General features: G+C 33.6%; 1 long non-coding RNA gene across 1 annotated transcript in view; it reads right to left on the minus strand.

Moving 5' to 3' along the window:
• Positions 1-809: 809 nt before the first annotated feature.
• The window catches only part of LOC149796046 (uncharacterized), a 31,853-nt gene continuing 14,172 nt past the window's right edge, over positions 810-18,490 (minus strand). The window contains exon 2 of the long non-coding RNA XR_016422480.1: positions 810-2,500. This is a non-coding gene — a long non-coding RNA (uncharacterized LOC149796046). The remainder of the gene's footprint in view (positions 2,501-18,490) is intronic.

Below are 18,490 nucleotides of genomic sequence, written 5' to 3' on the forward strand. Positions count from 1 at the left end.
CTATAATTGCAGTTGCATTAGTTGTTAAATATAGCGAAAATTTATATAGGTCAGAATGTAAATATATAACAAGCTGAGCTGCCGTTATTTCTGTATAAACTGTATGGAGAACTACTTTATACTAACCTCTATAAATAGAGTCACGTGCAAAGAAACGAAAGTAAATACTGAAACTGAAGGCATACACACTGAATGCTTTGAATATGAAACAAAAGTATATGTGGGGTTTATATCGCATTCTAAAAATGTAATAAATTGATTTTAACAGAATCAAATACCATGTAATTTTTTTCTGAAAATAAATCATACTTTCTTTGACTAGATTTGATCTAAATCCAGAGAAATAAAAATGTTGAGTGTACGCTAGATCTAGGTCTTCATTGCGGCTGATTACACGTTGATGTTGATGTCTTACTTTGTTTGACTATTGGATCCTTATTCCTATAACCATTACCGATAGTCTTAATTTCATTTACAAGTAACATGTGCATGTAGTCTAACCTGTTTATGAATACGTAAACATATTTAAAGAAATGAAATTTGGTTACTCATGAGTCTGGAGAATAATGAATCAAACAAGTCACATTGAACTCTTCTATGAAAACATCAAATATAAGAGTCATTTGTACGTCCTTTGCTTTCTCTACTCATGTCAAGATAAATAAATTATTAAGACCATAATGTAGAATGTTCCAAACCATATATCACCTAACACTGGTGGAAATGTTTGTTTAATGTTGAAGTAGTCATTACGTTCATGACAGAGTAAGCTCTGTTCTATAAATAAATACAAAGCAGAAGTCCTCAACAAGAATTCATACGCTTAAATAAAGTTCTAAAACTGATATAAAACATATTTTTAAAGCAACAAAAATGTAATAAAAATAACAGAATTCATAAAATTATAAAAAATTGCAATCATAAGAGATTAATTTGGCTTTCCTGCGTTTATCGTGGTATAAACTGCCAGCTGTCGACTCATACAGGTTACATAACGACCTTCGAGAGTTATTTGCTGAGTTATAAATGTACAGGTTATACCACGATAAAATCAGAATAAAAACAGCATTAAATCTCAAGATGTTCCTCGTTTCGAAAATGTTATTAAACGCGGCCTATTTGATCATCGACCCTCGTTTCGAAAATATTATTAAACGCGGCCTATTTGATCATCGACCTCGTTTCGAAAATATTATTAAAAGCGGCCTATTTGATGTATATCAAATTATCATGGGCCATTACCAATATCAAAGAAACAGCAATATGGAAAAGACAACTCTAACTACATGAAGAGGGTTTTGCTGTATATGTCTGCTATGAGACTAAGTTTGAGGAGGAGAAGAAGACAGGTGAGAAGCCACTTATGTTAATTCACTTTGGTTAACAAACCCCAACGATCATTTTCACGCCATACAAATCTCTAGAAAAGATAGATATCAATCGAGAATTGCCATTTGTGTTTGTATGTTTTGTGTTTGTCTTTGTCTATATTGATGACAACAACTAAAACTTAAAACCCCTTGACCCTTTTACTCAATATCCGTTTAATAATTCCCGTTAAGGCTATAAAACTGTTTGAGGCCATACATTTCTACACTCACAGCTTATATGGGAGTGCTATTATGGTCTCAAACCTACGACGCAATGTTCATTTCTCGCTTGAGGATATAAACTTTGAGGCTATAATACCAATTCCATGTTAAACCTATGGACCATTTTAAAATACTATTTCCTTTCTGAGGCCATAGTAACACAAGCATGTAAATCTACGGCGCCTATAAAATTATCAATGGAGGCTAAATTCGCACACATCCTTACATTTTTCAAACTCTCCTGGTCCCCAGCAGTTTGTGAATGTAATGTTATGTCTGAATTATTTATTTTCAATGTAAGAGCATAAGTTCCGCATGCATGAAATCCACTCTGGTTTTATACTATTTCTGTGGTCATGTCTAGACCTCTGGTTATGACAGACTGACAAGGATATGAGGTGACTCCATATTTCTTCTAAAGTTAACAGTATTTTTATATCCGTTTGTTTTCACTCTCCTCCCCACCCCTTCAGATATGTGTTGTGAGCATTTTTAACATCAAACATACTCTTTTGTGAACAAACAAAACAAAAACATCTGAATGGGATTCCCCTTTCTTTCTGATTGCGACATATTTGTCTAGATTCGATTTTCCAGGTTTCCATTCATTCGGTCCACGGGCCCAAACTACATTTCAAAAAAGGCATGTATTCCCCTTTTCATGCGTTAATCCTGACTGGTTTCCTCACCCATTTGGAAGGTTTGATGTGATCCTTGCCACGGGTCGATATATTTTGTACTTTTGTGTACGTTTGTGCTATATATGGTGTAAAGGGTACACGTATCCCGTTAATACGAGTCTATTTCAGGACTGGCCTTCCTTAGATCCAGTCTGTCAGACGCCTTTTAGATCAAATCTGTCAGGCCTTCCTTAGGTTCCTTCTGTCAGGGGTTGTTTATTTATCCATCTAATATATAAAAGCAAAAAGAAAAATATTTAATTATAAATGTATTTATTTTCTTGTACTGAGCGCTGGCAACGCCAAAACACGGCACGCTCATATGAGAAAATATGCAAAAGTTTCATATAAAAAAAAATTAAGGTAAAGATATGGTAATCGTTTGTTGTTTTTTGTTTGTTTGTTTTTTTTTGTTTTTGTTTTTTTTTGTTTTTTTTTTTTTTGTTCTTTCTTGTTGGGGGTTGTCTTGTACCGACAAAAACAATAATTTGCTTCTTTGTCTGAGTGTATGTCAAATATGTGTATTTTTACTCGCATTTGTTAGCATTTGTATCTTTTTCATCCCGTTTTCTTGATGTGTCTTGTAGATGGTTTATGTCCTTATTTTATGAGCTTCTTAGGCGAGTTTATCTACCTCGCGTAGCGCCATGATAGTATATCCCCTCATTCTCGTCACCTCTAGCATCTAACATAAGAAACATAATCCCTTTTTTGGGGGTGGGGGCCTGTTTACAAGTTGTTACGTGTTTGGGTTAAGCTTACATTAGTAAATGGACGATTGGATGGTTTTGATAGGAGTTATTTTTAACTAATATTAAATGCCATTTCGACCCAATTGATAACTTCCGTAGGTTCCATTTCGGTAACATTAATTCCAGTATTTCTCCTTATCAGTCCACTATACTAATGATGGGGTGGTGATAGCTTTTGGCTCTTTGAATCTTGTAATTCATATAGGACCTAATATGGGCTATCGTGCTATATTACAGTTATGCGTCGAATAGAGCATACAAAACATTCTCATTGATCGAACTCGATATAGCGAGTACAGTCGCGATCGAATTCAACAAGCTGTTACTGTCTCTGCTTGTCACAGCTGTTGGGAAGACAGTTCATTTATTATTTATTTATTTATTTGTTTATTTATTTATTTATTTACTGGGCGATAGAACCTGCCATATATGAAGCGCTGACCAGCAGACGAAAGAACGATCGATCTCAAGAAGAATTGAAAGTGCTGCAAGCCGAAATTATCTGTTCGAGGTTATGGCTCTTCGAGTTTTTCGAAGACACAAGCAGGATCATATTATAGACAGTGTATTGACTTATCCCACACTTATATTATAAACAGGGTATATACTTATCCCTCACTTATATTATAGACAGGTTATGGACTTATCCCACACTTATAATAGACACAAACAAGATCATGTTATGGACAGGTAAATGACTTATCCCACACTTATAATAGACACAAAGAAGACCATATTATAGACAGGGTATTGACTTATCCCACACTTATGATAGACACAAACAAGGTCATATTATAGACAGCGTATTGACTTATCCCACATTTATATTATAAACAGGGTATAGACTTATCCCATACTTATCATATTATAGACAGGGTATTGACTTATCCCACATTTATAATAGTGACAAACAACATCATATTATAGACAGGGAAACGACATATTCCACACTTATAATAAACACAAACAAGATCATATTATAGACAGGATATTGACTTACCCTACACATATAATAGACACAAACAAGATCATGTTATATACAGGGTATTGACTTATCTCACACTTATAATTGACACAAACAAGATCATGTTATATACAGGGTATTGACTTATCCCACACTTATAATTGACACAAACAAAATGAGAATGTTATAGACAGGGTATTGACTTATCCTACACATATAATAGACACAAACAACACCATATTATAGACAAGGGAAATGACTTATCCTACACTTATATTATAAACAGGGTATATACTTATCCCACACTTATCATATTATATACAGGGTACGGACTTATCCCACACTTATAATATACACAAACAAGATCATATTAAAGACAGGGTATTGACTTAAACAAGACCATATTATAGACAAGGTATTGAATTATCCCACACTTATAATAGAAAGAAATATGATCAACGAACTGGAGGTTATAATAAACATATTCCGATTTAATCAAATTTTATTTTAAATGCATAAAAGTTTTAGCAGTTGTATGATATTTTCTGCAAATGAATAAAACGTACCACATACAGATGATGCAGTACATCAAATGAATGAAACGTACCACATACAGATGATACAGTACATCAAATATATATATATATATATATATATATATATATATATATATATATATATATATATATATATATATATATATATATATATATATATATATATATATATATGACCCTAATACAAAATTACATATCAGAACAATCACATGGACGAGAGAATATTACATTTAAATTAATCATTGTTCCATATAAAACAATTATATTAAATGCTGCAACGTTGTAAAAGCCGTAATACTGAGATTGGGCATGCCACAATACTGCAATTATACATGGAATTATATTGAGATTGGACAAACCATAATACTGAGTGGACATGCCATAATAATGAGTGGACATGCCATAACACCGAGTGGACATACATAATAATACTGAGATTGGACAAGCCATCATAGTGAGACGTGACAAGCCATAATACTGAGATTGGACAAGCCATACCACTGAGATTGGATATGCCATAATACGAGGATGGACAAACCATAATACTGAGATTGTTGTTGTTGTTGTTGTTGTTGTAGGGTTTAACGCCATTTTCAGCACAAGATAGGCTATACATGGTGGCCAGTATAATTGGTGGAGGAAGAACCCTAGAAAATCCCGGGAAGAACCACTGACCCACGAGAAGCTACTGACAGGCTTTCTCACGTACCAACGTTAGCCGAGCCTGAGACTCAAACTCACGCAGACAGAGGTGAGATGGCAGTGATCCGTAACGGTTAGCGCTTTAGACCACTCGACCACTGAGGGCCCTAATGCTGAGATAAAACATGCCATGATATTAAGGGTGTACATATTATAATACTGATGCTGGACAAGCCATAATAATAAGACTGGACAAGACATACCACTGAGATTAGACATGCCATATCACTGAGAATAGAAATGTAATTATACTGAACTTGGACATGCCATAATACTGAGAGTGGACATGCCATAATACTGAGAGTGGACATACCATAATATTCAGAGTGGACGTGCCATAATACTTAGACTGGGAACGCCATAATATTCAGAGTGGACATGCCACAATACTGAGACTGGACATGCCATACTACGGAGAGTGCACAAACCATAATGCAAAGATTAGACTGATCTGATACATGCCATGATACTGAACTTGGGTATGCAATATTACCGAAATTGGTCATGCCATAATACGGAGACTGGACAAGCCATAACAATGAGATTAGATCCCTAATACTGAGACTTGGCATGCCATAATACTGAGATTGAATAAGTCATAATAATGACGTTGAACACGACATAATACAAATGTTGGATACGCCATAATAAGACATGCCATGTTATTGAGATTGGACATGTCATAATACTGAGATTGGATATACAATAATACTGAGATTGGCAAGCCATAATACTTAGATTGGGCACGCCATAATATTGAGATTAGACAAGCCATAGCACTGAGATTATGTATGCCATAATACTGAGAGTGAGTACGCCACAATACTGAGATTGGTCAAGCCATAATATTGAGACTGGATATGCCATAATACTGAGATTCGACAAGCCATAATACTGAGACTGGACATGCCATAATCCTGAGATTGGAAAGCCATAATACTGAGAGTGGACATGCCATAACACTGAGATTGGACAGCCATAATACTGAGACTGCGTATCCATAATACTGAGATCGGATACTCCATAATACTAAGATTAGACAAGCCATAATACTGATATTAGACAAGCCATAATATTGTGACTGGACAATCCATAACACTGAAACTGGGCATGTCATAATACTGAGATCGGACAAGTCATAATAATGAGACTGGGCATGCCATAATACTGAGATTAGGCATGCCATAATACTGAGATTAGACAAAGCCATAATACTAAGATTGGGTAAGCCATAACACTGAGACTGGATAAGCCATAACACTGAGACTGGGCATGCCATAATATTGAGATTAGGCATGCCATAATACTGAGACTGTGCATGCCATAATACTGAGATTGTACAAGCTATAATACTGAGATTAGGCATGCCATAATACTGAGACCGGACAAGCCATAATGCTCAGATGAGATAAGTCATACTACTGAGACTGGACATGCCATAATACTGAGATTCGACAAACCATAATACTGAGATTAGACATGACATAATACTGAGACTGGGCATGCCATAATACTGAAATTGGACAAGCCATAATACTGAGAATGTGCATGCCATAATACTAAGATTGGACAAGCCGTAATACTGAGATTAGACAAACCGTAATACTGAGATTGGACAAGCCATAATACTGAGATTGGACAAGTCATAATACTGAGACTGGTTATGCCATAATACTGAGATTGGACAAGCCATAATACTGAGATTGGACATGCCAGGCTTAGTTTACTGATTTTAAATTTCATTATTTCTTCTAATACTTACTATCCACATTTTAATAGTTACCATTCACATTCTACTTGTTACCATCCGCATAATAATGATTACCATCCACATTCTGATAGTTAACATCCACATCATAATAGTTAACATCCACATTATAATAATTACCATCCACATTCTAATAGTTACCATCCACATTCTCCATCTGATGCTTGCACTTTGTTTGAAGGAACGTTTATGTGCCTTATAAATTGATCTTGTCGTTTTAATACCGTTTTACTGTTTTAAGTGCGCTTCATTTTACATGTAAACATTCATTATATTTCCAGCCCTTAATTTCCGTCCACGTTTTATTATCTGCATGTACTTTTATATGAGAATTGCTTGATTAGAAATTAGTTTCTTTTACGTCACCTTTAAACGACACTCAACTCAGGGGTAAACTATAATTCTAATGAACTCAACTAATACAATGTTAAGAATAATTGGTAATTTATTGTTATAATGTATCAAAAGTCCAATGAACTATGTTGCTGATTGTAAACGAAGAATTTGAACGGTCTTCTGGTAAAATGTTAATGTTGTGTATGTGTGTGTGTGTATATACCTCCACATACATACATACATACATACATACATACATATATATATATATATATATATATATATATATATATATATATATATATATATATATATATATATATATATATATATATATATATATATATATATATATATATATATATATATATATATATATATATATATAATATTTGAAATTTAAATTGCCTGCTTGATAGACTGACAAAGATCCACAATGCCTTACTTCCTTACCTATAGTGTCTACTCTCTACATCCATTCATTTAACTTGTCATTTTTCTCCCACATCACTATGAATGTAGCCACATCACTATGAATGTAGCCGGCGCGGGAGGAATTGGGTAGTGTTACAACAAAGGCCATCTCATCTTTAATTGTCCCTTTATTTTCGCCAGTAAGACGAATCTCAAGTTACAGGGAGGAGGAGGGGGGGGGGGTATAAAACTTCTGCAAGTAAAACGAAGTTTATTACATTTTAAATTTTTTTTTAAGGTTTAGAATTTATTATTTGATCCAGAACTTGTAAAATATGTTATGGTTAGGAGGCATTTATGTGAGTTTCTATTGTGTTTATCTCTTTTCCCTTTTTGGTTCTTATTTTGACTTGTTTGTAGTACCCCCCCCCAAAAAAAAAACCACCAACAAAAACAATACAAGATTTCCAAAGAAATTACGTCTCAATACTGAAATGTTTTTAACTAATCGAAATTCTGCGATTGAATTTATTCATAATTCTTTTTGTCATGGGTTTTATTTTAGCTCTTGACATTTATATTTGTGTCCACTATTAGAGGTATATAATCTCATTAAGTAATTAGACGTATATTTCGTTCCAATAAAGTGCTCTATTATGTCGAACTAAAGTTATAAATTGCAGATTGTAAAAGTTGACAGCAAAAGGGGCACACTCTACCTGTTAATTTATTTCCTTGTTTCAAATCACAGTTTTCCTGATAAGTGACTTCTACAAGTTTCATAAACTATAGGTCTCAGCCACTTTTCCCTTTGCTTACCAAACTTTTGGTTTGAATGTGAGAGAAATTACGATTTTACTTGTTTTTATTTTCAAAATATTATTCTTTAAATTTCTTTTATTATATATATAAGAAATATTTAATTTTGGTGGAGAAGGAAAAAAAATTATGAGCAATCGAAATTTCTATCATCATGATATGGGTGCTTTGGAATAGAAAACAGAAAATTTAAATCATTATTCACCATTATTATCTCAACACGCCGTCGAACCGTTCTAAAATTAGGACATTGCAGACAGTTAAGTTTGTATGTTTTTAAACCAATGAATAGCAAGTAAGATAATTAGCCCGAGTCTATCATCAAATAGTGCCATACTTCCACTTCAGCTAGAGATTATTACGCATAAATAGTACACAACACGTGATATAATAAGACAGAAGTAAAGAAAAATTACACACATGCCAGCTCGTTTTAGGTTTAAATATTAATTTTATTTTAGATTTGTAATGCTACGATCTAATTGTTGTTAAAACACAGTTTAGAGATAACAGTTCAGGTGTGAATAGTGCGCATGTGTTGTTCGGTTTACTGTCTGAATTTGCTGTTGACTTTGGTAGGCCTATACAATGTAAATATTGGAAAAATGTACAGCTATATAGTTTTTTAAGTGACAGAGATAGGAAGATAAATAGATTAGATATCCTTGGATTTTCTAATGGCTACTTGTAAACCACTGAACAGTGATAATTTTTATAAATTGTAGTCGTATTCTTGGACCGGGGGTCGGCCTGAATTTGTGATTTGACAGTTCACGAACGGTTTTGAAGGAAGTTTTTTTTAACAGGGTGTCATTTTATAGCCGAAGAAACCAAAGCGTGATACTGCAGACAGTAAACATACACTGCAGATAAGAAAACAGATGCCGGAATGTCGCTTGAAAAGTAAGTATAACGTGTAGGTCTGTTGGCTAACCTTTGCGGTGTCGATAAGAGGTAACTTCCGGTCTACCTGTCAATAAACGGAGTCACTGCTTCTGAATGTGCCCGAACCGCTTGGGTCAGCATACTTCTAGTTTATAAGGTTATTATTGTTCTCCTCATTTTCTGTTCATGGTACATTATTGCATCAGTGTCTGTGAAACACTATCTTTTGGTTGGGTGTGGCTGTGATTTGATAAATCCGAAACTGTCCTTTCTAATCAATTCTTGCATTAAAATGCTGTCATGTATTAGTGAAACAAATTGTTCCTCACCTTGTTTTTGGGAGGGGGCGTAATTTTCTGACATTACTGCTGTAGAGGAGAACAACAGTGTTGTATGCAATTAAGTGGCGGTCAGTCAGTAGACAGTAGAAATCCTTTAATTTGGATTTTTGACATCTCAACTAATATAGTCATTTATGTGAAGTGACCTTTGTGCCAATACAGCAAATTGAATTGATCAGTAACATCAGATTTATCTAAGCACTGGCACCTCATTAGCAACACCTCTCCGAATTTATCTGTCCTGCATCTGTTGAACTTCAGCGCAAACTGAGCACTAGCATACCAATCATCTACTGTTGAATAGCAGTTTATACGGTTGTTTTCCATCATAGTAATATCAGATAAAAAAAACATTGTGGAGAATAACTTTTTGGGCAGTAATACACCCTATGTAACAGGCCACTGATAATTAACACCATTCCCATTTGTTTAAGAAGTTGAAATAATTAATATGGGATAGCATTATATCAAATCTGAACCTTTCATCCATTTTTAAAGATACATAAACACATATCTTGCACTTTAGTAAATTAACCCATAGTTAATCCCAGGAATTCAAAGGTGCATGAAAAATAGAAATATATAGCATAGTAAAATTGTGAAATTATATGTCACCTGTCATTATTATAAATAATGATTATTACTATTGTTCCTAAATTAAATTTGTGCCTATACCTAACCATGCATTCAATTTCCTTTTAGAGAACTGCCATGTATCGTATCTTCTACTTAAGTAAGATAGGAAGAAGAAAAAAATAAAATCAGTACTGAATAAGACTGTATCAGGGATTTTACTCCTGCATCATTTTTGGGTGAACTGCATATGGAACTGAACTTTGTTAACTTGACAAGGCAACTACAATCAGAATTTGCAACAGTTTTACAACGATGACAATAACAATTTTAATATTAATAATAATAAGAAGAACAGGTGCAATATTTCATGATGAAATAAGGAATGTCTATGACTATAAGATACATGTTTAAACTGGAGGAAAATTACCTTGCTCTTTTGAGATTTTAGAACTCACACTACATGAGCTATGAGGTACAGAGAACAAAAATGCCAGAGTATCGAGTAATGCCTTCTAATATTAAACTAGAATAATGATGAGTGATTTGCTTACATTAATATATCTCTGTCTCTCTTGACTACTGCCCCTACCCCATTGATGGGGTGAGTCTATAGTTTAAAAAAGGAGCACAACTCCTGGAATTAGTGCGAGTACAATGATCAGTCAACATTCATTTCATCAGATGTTGACTGTAATATGTAAGTTTCATAGCAGTCCACTAAAAAGGGGAAGATTCACAACATTCTGTCATATATTGCATCCATTTATAAGTCCGAATGTGCAATAAATCTTGAAAACATAGCAGGAGCACAAATATTTGTTGGTTTGTGCCTGTTTACATAGTGACCATAATATGTACCATGTTTCATAGTTAGGAATACAAGAACTGTAAGACAGTTTGTGTTCCTAAGGCTGAGTCTTACACTGCATCTAATGATTTATCCAAAAATGCAGTACTATATGCTTTCACTATATATTTTTAAGTATACCTCTCCCTTGATAACACGTGCACATCCGGGTCTAAAAAACATAGACTGCACTATAAGAGAGAGCACGAGCTACTGAGGGACCTCCTAAAAATCTGCTAGACATCCAGAGAACCATGGGGGTTGGGGGAATGAGCTGTTTTCTGACTGAATCCTCGTTTTATAATCACATCAAGAATAATTGTCAATAAAGCACTTTTTTTTGATGAAGTTGTTCATTATTCTGTATAAATTACATTTGTTTTTAAAATGTCCAACAGCTGAAAGATTGATAACATGATTCCAACTGGTTTGAAAAACCAACATGGTGCGCAAAAACATTCTTGTAGTACATCATGGCTTTTTGTTTTGTTGATTACTCTGGTTCCAGGAGTGTTGTGGTTAGTATTTTCCAAGAAAAGGATCTTCCAAGCAGAAAACCAGACTAACTGTTGATACATTACCAAACAAGATTCCTTTTTATCAACAAAAAACAAAAATAACGCAACATTTCATGAGACCATCGTCTATGTTGAAACTCAATTTTTTAATTGTTCAGTTAGTAAGATATTGATGCCATAATTTCATTGCAAGTAACAGTGAAACTTCTTATCATTCTTGAGGATATCTCTACGTGTGAATTTGGAAATTCTCTGAAACTCGTTTTCCCCACAATGGTCCTTATCTGTGAAACAAATCTCATTATTTTCCAAAGTACTCATTTCGCTTGGTTGCCTTGCTATCTTTAATCAGATATGACTGAGTAGGTAAATTTAAGATAGTTTAATTAGATTACATACACAATAACATTTATAACAGTGTTCCATTGATCGACTGAAATGAGTTACCCGACATACGATGGGGGCTGCTGGTTGTTAAGCATGTAGGATTTGTATGCCTTTTAACTTTTTTGTTTATTCCACCTCCTTTGATTCAAAAGACGTAATTAACGTGATAATAGAAAAGGAGGCCCACTTTTTATTTAGTGCAGCAATACAAATGTTTCTGCTAGTCTGATACAAAAAAACACAGTTGCTGCTTAATTAAGTTCTCAGAGAAACGTTTGTGTACATAGCTGTTACAGTAGATTGACACGTTTTACGTTTATTTACAAGAGGACACGTTGCACTTATGATGATTACACTTAAAAGGAACTAAAAGATAGAACTAGAACACAAATTTCAGTTAATAAAAAATATTGGTATTTAAGTAGTGCCTCCACTAGGCGTGACATTTTCATTGATCAAAATTTCCTTGAATATCATTAATTATGGTGTACTAAGAATGTGGTTTGAAAAGAAAATGTAATAAATTTTATGATTATTTCATAATGTTGATTAAAATTTTCAGGTCCTATATACTGTTTTCGATGATAAAACGAGCGATGTATCAAAGTTTCCATTACCAATTTTTATCATGATTTTCTTCAAGTTCAACAAATAGGGATCAGTTTTGTGGTATTTTCTGATTTAAAAATGGGATCCACACCTTACCCCGCATTATAAGCGGCTTCGCGAGTTATCGAGGGAGTGGTGTATATTGAAATCTCCATGACTATTTGCTTTCAGAAGATTCTGTCAGGCACTGCATTGAGCAGTAGTACACACTATTTTGTCAAGATGCCCCACCTCCAATTGACCAACTGTTGCGGTGATAGATTAAAAAGTTCGAGACTAGTTGTGTTCCTAAGATTTTAGCTTACATCTGCAGGTCAAAAAGGGCCATACTATAAAATTTGTAGAAATTGTTTTGATTCTCTGCTTATCTCCATAATATTTACCAAGTTTCATGTCAATGCATTCAAAATTGTGAGACTAGTTTCGCTCAAAATATTTTATTGTGTCAATCAGCTGCAAGTCAAAAAGACAATAACTCATACAGAGTGATTTGTTGATATTTGCACCTTAGGGTGGTCATAATAATTTACTAAGTATATGGCCAAATTTCAAAACAGAGTGCCAAGTTGCATTGGCAAGATTGTGTGATATTCATTAAGCTTGAGGACAGAAAGGGCAGTAAGTTGAGTAACTGAAAAAAAATAGCAATAGCAAAGTGATTTGTTGATAATCACATCTTTGTTGATAACAGTCATATTTGCCAGGTTTCATGGCAATCCTTAAAAACTAGGAGACTGCTTGCGCAAATGTAATTGTATGCCAGCTGGATGGATATGACATAGCTGCCAAGTGTCTTGATTTTTTTCCCATATTTTAGACCTGAATATGGGTGTATGTTTTTTCTTGCTCAAAATTAATTTTTTTAAATGGTCAAATTTCTTGCTATTTTCTGTTTAGAATTTAGCACCTGGTTCCATTCTGAGAGTAAATGTATCTCATGTATATAGGAATATGGAAAGCTATAATATTGGTTCATTCAAAATCAAGGCTACCATGCCAGTCTTTAACCGCCATATTGGATTATGCAAAGATACAATAATAGAGCCAGGATGTAGGTCAGTCTTTATACAACATTCAGAATTGTCAACAAGTTTAGGAATATCCAAGTGAAAATCTTAATGTTCTAAACTCAGATTCTAGTAATCCAGTTTGCTATCAATAATAATCTGAATATTGAATTCACTCTCTGAGAGAAATATTAGCTTCGTATTATGTTGTTTACAAAATAAATGCCAGTGGTGATGTACGCCATGACCTTGATTTTGTTACAAAGTCAGGTATAAAATACAGCTGTACATAATATATAATTATTAAGAAAAGCCAGCAAATAATACAAATCAGATATACATAAGAATGTTTGCTAAATTGTAATGACCACATGAGACGTTTGCATTTGAAGAGTTTACCCATGGAGGAAGTGTGGAAGAGCCATAATGACTAGTGTCTATGGATTTAAAGAGTTCATGATGCATGCAGGTGAAATATTTGTGGTCATAAATATCTTTTACACCTATGCATTTTCTCTATTACATACAGTAATTTCAAAATGAATGACAGCTATGGGTCATTTGAAAATGTGAGGACTCATCAAACAGAATGGATGGAACAAGCAGTTTTTACTGAAGCCCTTGGAGTAGAGTCGATGCCATGTTTATATTTTGTTAAATAATGGCCAAGCCAGTTTTAAAGTGAAATTGTAAACTGTTATAATTTTCTTGCATAGTGACACTTTATTTCTCATCCCAGAATATACATGAACCAGACATTACTGTTGTACGAGTTTTTCCAATCTGTGATATTTCAATTTCAGCCTTGCATAGTTTACCAGTATCAGAAGATCACAGTGTATGATCTTTCACTGTTAGTCTGGTTCTATGTGATATCATGGAAGATAACTCTGTGCATTTTGCAAATTATGCAGTGCATTCTTCCAGTTTTATGGTGTTATGTATATTTAATTTAATTGTTTGTCTGTTAGTTTTAACAATTTTTAAATCTCATTACATGTTATTGTAATGTAACATTGTTTGCTGGACTTGACCTTACCCAAAACTGAGTTCATTTCTGCTTGACCTTATTGACTATATATATATATATATATATATATATATATATATATATATATATATATATATATATATATATATATATTATTTGAGCAACTAAAATTAGGTTCATTATACTCCATGGGTATGAGCTTATTAACCAAATTATTATTCAGGAAAACAAGAAGTGGTAAATATGTTCATTAGGGTTAGATTTAATTTAATGTGAATTTAATAGGTTATTATGTTGTAAGTAAACAAGGCTCATTAAGATCATTCTAGAAGGTTTTTTTCCATTATGGTTGCTTTTAGAAAATGCTGATGTGACCTGAGGTCAAGCAGAAAACTCTATTATCTTGTGACTGTGAAGATTGTTCCACTTGTGGTTTAACATCAAGCACTTTAAGTTGTACAGAAGAACCTGTCTTAAAAGTCCACCCCCTCTGCCGGAAAAATATGGTCTCTCAAGACAATTGGTCTCTCATGACAGGTCATAACACTATATTACCATTAAATCTGTGCAAGAGAACCTGGTCTTTTAAGACATGAGGTCTTTCATAGCAGTGGTCTCACAAAACAGGCTTTACTGTATTATGTTGTGTCCAGTTTGGGCCGAATTTTATTTTCTTCAAATTATTGAACTCGAGTGATTATTTTCACTGAAAGTACAAAAGTGCTCTGACAAAATTCTTGGATGAAGACATTCACTGGAATTTGTACTAAATTCAAATCTGGAATACTATTTCTGTGATTCAGCAAGAGACTGTCGACACGTCAGCACTTCGTTCACTATAATAGACAAGTCATTGCCTTAAATTTTGGATCTCATCGGGACTTGAACTCAGTTTTATTCAGGACTTTTTATTATTAAGACTTGTGTCTTTAATTCTTGGATTATAATTTGGATTTAATTAGCAATACTGTGAGTTCTTTTTTTCTCAATTTTCACTCTCTATTCTAGCAAAATAATGTAGTTGTTAAAATTTACAAAGCATGTTGTCTTCGCTGTTTTTTGGTTACTTATTTTAAGAGCATTGAATCGTAACAATGGTAAGTAATTAAAACAGCAGATTGAGTGCAAAGTTTAAGTTATTTGTTAAGAATTATTTTACATTTGAAAATGCTCAGATTGGAAGATCACATTGCGTAATTTGTCAGCCTTGTACATTGTTGCACAGCACAAACTTTGATTCAATATATTTTTACAAAAAAGAGACCATTAAAAGGTCTTGCATGTAATTGGTCAGTTACAAAGTGCATACAAATTTTCATAAAAAGTTAACAGATCTGTTATAAAGGAATTTAAGATGTAGTACATTCATTCAGTTAAAACATTAACCCCTGGAGGTTTTTGTTGTTTTCGCCTGAAATTCGAGTATGAAACATTTCGAAAGCTATTTCTGAATGTATCCTAATACATCAACTTCAGGTGATTTTCCATTAACCTAATGCCTAGTTTTGTTAGAAACATCGTTTTTCATTGGCTATATGGCTCTCGCATAAGCAGAAGGGTAAAAGTTGGGGTTCTTTTTTTTTTTTTTTGCTTAACGGACCCATTATTTTCATATCGAGACCATTCTTTATTCCAAATGTCCATCTGATCCTACATTTTGCAAAGGTTCATCTTTCTGTTTGCAGTTCATACCTATCTGCCTTAGATCTGAGACAAAAAGTTTAAAATTCGGACACAAAATCGGTTTCCGACCATGGGTGAATTTTGAGTGAAAAAAATCGGGTCCAAAAAATGAGGTTTTTCCCTCTGTATTTTGTAGTGCAACTAGAACTTCCAGTTTATTGGTATCATTGTAGAGCTATCTGTCTACTTTTCTATAATACCACCCACTTTAGTGCATCATACATGACCATGACGCTACAGAGCTTGGCAGTAGGCTACTACCTCCTGTCCCGTAAACTTGTCACAAGGGGTTAATGTGTTAAGAGTAATTTTCAGTTTAATGCCTGGCATGCATTATCGATTATAAGAAAGCAAATTCCTGGTATTGTTAGTCAAAATTATTTTGTATGAACACAAAAAGACGATATTATAAACATGAATTTATTGACGTGGATCATTTTGAAATATATTGAAGTTGCAATGTGTGACTTTCGGTGTTGCGCTAAACAATAATCAGACTATGCAGACCTAGAATGATATTGGAAAATGTGATCTTCCAGCAGAGTTCATTTTAGGTCATTGACCATTATTTTTCCTTGTTAGAACACTGAAGTTGCAGTTTTGACACCCATATAGTCACCACCCCAAATCCCCGGGTGGAAGTATATCTCATTATAGACTGGTTTAATCTAGTGCATCTCAGGCTTGCATCATGAATTTGTGGTCCAGAGACAATTTACTTCAATGGCAGAGAGAAATGTTTGTCTGATTTGATTTGCATGGGCCAGATGCGAGTACATGGCCATGGTAAAAGAAAAAGAGGTATGTAGAATCCTTGAAGCAAAGCTTATAAACTCAAGTGTCCAAAATAAATTCTAGAGAGGGGTTGTTATTCAAGCTTGAGAATTTAAACTCCTCGTAAAGAATGCTAGTAGAAGGGAAAGTAAAATATCCCAGTACATTTTCTAAATGACCCAATGTTTTGAGCTGATATTGATCCTGTTCCACTTTTTCCATTTCTGGAAGGAACACTATTCTGGTTCTGGCTGACGGTTTGATTGGCAAAAAGATTTTGTAATTGCACTATTCTTTATGCAATGTTACTAGACATTTTGAGTGCTTTAGTCAACCTTGAAAACATGTTTTCATCACTAGTAATGAGTTATCTTTGTTTTTAAAGGAACTCTGTGTGATATGTTTGTTATTTTATTTACAAGCCATCTCAAGAGGATTGCTGACCCTCCAAAACGACCAAGGTTTGTCATTTGTATATGAAAAATTAAATATATGTTGGCCGAAAATTATACTCTTTACTGTCTGGTATTAATTGGATCTTATACACCTATTCTTCTTGCTCCAATAATATGTGCATGTTTGTGTATGTATACATACATCTATTTTTTTATATATAATTGTCCATTGTGTACCACAATACATTTATATCACAAATATATATATATATATATATATATATATATATATATATATATATATATATATATATATATATATATATATGTATATATATAATCAGTTATTTTCTGAACAAGAGTACCTGATTGTGAAGCTCAACAGTACTGTCAGCAACTTTCTAATATTCTTTTATGAATTTAGTGCTTTCAGTGTATATATTGTGATCTACATTCAGTTCCTGGTAGTATATGGTACCACATGGCCATTATTTAATTGAAAATAACTAAGGCCAAAAATTAACATCCAGGGCCAATGAAAATGATGTTTTGTTGATTGTGTTTCTACATAATCAGAATATTTGTGTAATTCATGTAAACTGACATGCTGGAGTTTTTGAAAATGTGTTCAAATTACCCGAAGAAATCATAAGCATTTAGTCCATGTCTGTCTGCATATTGATTTTGCCATGGAACTGATTCATTTATGTTTTGGTGTATTTGATAAGTATAAACAACGTTAATGGGATGAGTTCACGTTTCATGCATGTCTGAAAACATTTACACAAATAAAGCCTATGAATCAAGTTTGTCCTGAATTAATATGCATGTGACAAATTAAAAAATTGCAATATTAGCTTCTTGTTCATAGTTCCCTAGTATACACTGGTCAA

Source organism: Sinohyriopsis cumingii, chromosome 7, assembly GCF_028554795.1.
Source record: "Sinohyriopsis cumingii isolate HCF-2022 chromosome 7, ASM2855479v2, whole genome shotgun sequence".
Classification (NCBI taxonomy): Eukaryota; Metazoa; Mollusca; class Bivalvia; order Unionida; family Unionidae; genus Sinohyriopsis; species Sinohyriopsis cumingii.